The sequence below is a fragment of the Rattus rattus genome, chromosome 4, assembly GCF_011064425.1.
Source record: "Rattus rattus isolate New Zealand chromosome 4, Rrattus_CSIRO_v1, whole genome shotgun sequence".
NCBI classification, from domain to species: domain Eukaryota; kingdom Metazoa; phylum Chordata; class Mammalia; order Rodentia; family Muridae; genus Rattus; species Rattus rattus.
This window is the reverse complement of record NC_046157.1, coordinates 37,441,534-37,446,211: the sequence shown is the minus strand read 5'-3', so window position 1 is coordinate 37,446,211 and position 4,678 is coordinate 37,441,534.

The window sequence follows — 4,678 nt, the reverse complement described above, 5'->3', positions numbered from 1 at the left end:
AGATCTGCAAATATGTATTTATTTATGCACTTTAAAAAATCTGGGAAACTGGAAAACTTTTAATTAATACATTAATTCATTATTTTACATGCCAAAATGTTGCTCATCCCTCAACCCCCCACACAGAGTTCTTCCACCTTTTCCCTCTCCCCTTCACCTATGAGAACCCCACACCATGCCTTGCAGCTTGCATTATTCCTGGTCCTTTGGGACTCTCTCCTGTCTCACTTATACTTGATCCTTCCTTCCTTTCCCCTCCTTCTCCCCTCTCCAACCTAGATCCCTCCCTCCCTCTGCCTTCCATCATTATTTTGTTCTCCCTTCCAAGTGAGATTTAAGCATCCTCACTTGGGCCTTTCTTCTTGTTCAACTTTCTAAGGTCTGTGGGGTGTTTCACAGGTATTCTGTACTTTTGGATAATATCCACTTATCAGTGCCTGCATACCATGAATGTTCTAAATCAAAGTATTTTTCTTTGGTGAAACTACAATAGGAAATCAAAGAATCCTGTTAAAGACTCTGAAGCATTGTTCCTGGATTTAACTGGAAGGGACCGTGAGACCATAAACAAGCTGGGGCACCTGAATACCTGACAACAAGAAGAAGCTCTTATCTCTATAGCTGCAGGAATCTTGTGCTCTCCACAATTAGATTATGTCTATTAATTACTGGATTCTTCAAACATAATACTTTTCAAATGATCAGTCATTTCTGGATTGGTAAAACTAAGCCATAATGGAAATAGAATAGGTGAAACAGTAAGCCTACATGTATATACTGCGTTAATTTTCTTTCCTGTGGACCTGTTACATCAACGATGAAAACTGATTACCCAAACTCTATTCCCAGTTTAACTACTCAGTAACGTTTAAACAATTTTATGTATTACGTTGGTTTTATGGATCCTTCTATTCTTGATAAAACATCTTGATAGGTAAGACTTGACAAAATCTCATTATGCTAATCTGGTTCAAAATTGATAAAAATAAACAATAAAAGAAACAAAACACAGTGATTTTTCATCTAACAAATATTTATTGATACCAAAAATATGTTAAAACCGTAAATGCTTGTAGAGTGTCCATGTAATGTTTTTGAGAGTCCACATTCTATTTGGTTGGTATGTCCAAATTTGGTATGAGAGTTTTTACTTCAACTTATTATGTTTTATTTTGTCATATTTTATTGTTATCTCTTAGAAGAAGCATTTCTCCCCTACAGAGAGACAGAAATGGAGTGGATATGAAGTAGAAGGGAGATGGGGAAGAAATAGGAAGAGTCTGGGGAGGATAAACTATAAAAAGGATATTCTGTAGGGGAAAAAACAAGATAGGAAAAAAGAAATGCATCATCGGGCTAGGAGAAGGAAAAACCAATTCAGTTTACTGGCTTTGTCTTTCAGAAGATCTGCATTCAGTTTCCAGAAATGACATGGTGGCATATATGCATCTATATGTTTGTTTCCAGGACAGACACTGTCTTCTACCTTCCATAAGCAAGAAACAAACATATGGTGCACATACACAGGCAAGCACTGATACATGTAAAATAAAAATCTTTAGTGAAATGTTTTTTAACTTTTTAAATGGAAATTGAAGTAGCCCTGTCACTTAACAATTATATTCTAATGGTGATTGAGTCACATAATGTTGTAAACATCTTAAAATGTCCATAATGTTTTTATATGACCATGTACCAAGGCAATATACTGTTTCCCCTTTCCATTTAATGCAAAGTCTGTCTTAATAATTTGACTCTGTGATTACCTTGTAAGCTGTTTTGACTAATATAAAATATGCTGACATTCACCAGAATGTGGTTCAGAAGAAAACTTCATAGTCTTAGAAGTATGATAAGGGGATATCCTCACCCACACTCAATATGGCATAACAGGGCACTGTCGCATGTATGTTTGTTTTCTTTGGGGATTATCCTCACCTACAGAGTAGTGTGAAGTGCTGAGTAGCAAAGTGTGTGTGTGTGTGTGTGTGTGTGTGTGTGTGTGTGTGTGTGTGTGTGTGTGTGTGTGTTTGAGGGGCAGGGTTGTATCCAAGAGAGGATAACTGATGAAGTACTTCGCCAACCCAGAGAGTAAGAGCCATGCTACATTGCTCATTGCGGCTTTGTTTGCTTGAACCCACTGAATCAGAGACCGGAGGATACCCTACAGTGTTTAACAGCATAATGTTAGAAATTTTAAATTAAGATTATTTATTAAAAAGTCTTGTTCATGATGACCTAAGATGTTGTGAAGCTCAGCAGTGAAGAGTAGTGTTTATAAATATGAAGATTGCTTATGCACGTAGGATCTATCTTCTGGTATGCAATTCAAAGTAGAATTAATGGCTAGATCTGGAGGTGAGACAAAAGCAGTTGAGAAAGGGAAATCAAAAAACCTATATATCTGAGAATAAGGACATAGAATAATATCATCGAGTATTTATTCCAAAATAACTGAATAATTGTAATGAGAGTCTTTTTTTCTTAGTTTAATCTCAATGGCTTGGTTATTTCCCCTTCAGAAAAGCGCTATTAACTCACGCTGTGGGGGAAAGATAACTTTTGACATAATTTAATAATTTACCTGGGTGAAGTAAGTTCTTTACCATAGCTTTTAAGGGTTTTAAATGTAAAACAAAAGCAAAAATAAAAACAAAAAACAAAACAAACAAACAAAAACAAGAGTAAGTTCTGAAACTCTAAGCCCTTAACTTTTGCTCTCAAGAGCCAGCTAAGGAGATGTTAGGATAATATAGTAGATATAGCGTAAAGTTCTGAAAAATGATTAAAATGTTTCACAGATCATACATTCTGATTTGTTTTATTTTGTTTTGGCTACGAATGCTATGATCTAGACAGGAACCCTTTCCGATATTATTGTTCAAATATTTTAATCACGTATTTCTCCATAAGTGAGTGATTACTTAGTACAAACCTTCCCAGTTGTACATGAGGACACGTTTTCAGAAGGGTCTCCATAGCAGACAGTGATGCCGTTCAGGATAGAATGTAGGGCACTCGAAGTCTAGCACTGTACTTTAGCAGCAGTTGCTCTGATGATTAGCAGGAGGTCCAAGACTTGAGGACACCTCATCAGGGGCCTCTTAGCAGTCTCTGGAGCTGCCTTGCCTCATTAAGCTTTTGTCTGAAGCTGTCCTTAAGACTAAAGTCACCCTGACACCCAACTCTCTTCCTGAGGCTGGTGGTTAATAGGACAGCTAACAATGGACTTTATTTTTTGAGTGCTGCCTCTTCTTTTCTCTGTGTCTCATTGAAATAATTTAAGTAGCGTGAATTTAAAAATCTTACAAATTTCAGTCCTTAATATCAACCACTTAGTACTGCTTTGCCATAGACCATTCTAACAAGGCACTTCACAAAATTCTTTAAATATGACAGACAAAACTACAATTCACAGAAAGAAAGAGAATATGCATATTTTCAACTATTAGGTTTTCATACAGCATTCTAGGAAGCATTTTCCCTTCAGTTTCTGTTAAATGAGAAGCTTAGAGCCAGGCTGAAGAAAAGAGTCCTGAACGTTCACTGTGGATATCGTGCCATGTTACTAGCCTTTGTTTTAATGACAGACCTGGTCACATGACGGGTTTAAAAATAAAAGCATGCTGACCTAAGATCCGCAAACTCATTTTTAATTTAAGATGGGTATTTGTTGTACTTTTTCAATGGTTGAATTTTAGAGTTTTTCTTCCAGGATGGGATCATTGGAAAGAGAAAAGCTTTTTCTTCCCCCTCTCTCTACTACTCCCAAGCCTATTAATCCTCTTTTTGAGATGCTGTTCATGCAAAACCTAGTGTGAGAGGATAAGGGAATCATGATACGGGAAAATGTCAGCAGAAAATGATCTCTTTCTACATTTACTTGTACTCACCGACTGCCAATGTGGTTCTGCATCATACCTTGCTTTCGTCTGACTTGTTATGACTAGCATTCCAGTGCAACAGAAATGGGATGAGGCATCGCCTACCCTGAGGCCATTTACAGCTTACAGTCCTGAGGCTCATTCCTTTCAGAGAGCTGTATGTAGACAATACCCAGCTTTCAGGGACACTGATGCATACAACCCTGCATTGCGAAGATGGACACGGAACTACAAAAGAACTGTGATATTTCACGTTTGAAGCATTCGTGTAGCTTTATGCTTTGTGGAAGTTCTGAATTCATTACCAAATAGAGCCTTTCAAAATCAACTCAAAGAGTTGCCAAGGGATAATTTAGGGAGGGGAGAAAAAAGAAAACACACTTGTTTGGAGTTAAAACAATACTTCATTTTCAAATAAAATGCCAGTTGAAAATTACAGATGGAAGAGGGAAATGATTATATTTTTTGACTGGGTGTCTACAGACACAGTGCTTTTGTGATGCGATGGGGTTTCCTCAGGAAATGTATATGAAGGCAAGAGTGAGAGGTGTGTGTGATTTTTTTTCTATTTAGGGGTGTTTTGTCCATGACTGAAGGAATGTGTGTGGATACTTCTGCATGTCTATTTCATAGACATCATTCTAATTGCTTTTACAGCTTTTCTTATTGACTTGTCTGGACCCAATTTGACTAACAAGTTTGCTCACCTTTCAACTTCTTCAATGTTTCTCTCTGCTTTGAAACAACATAAATTTGGCTTCCTCATCAAGCAGCTCATTTAGCTGCAGCTTGAT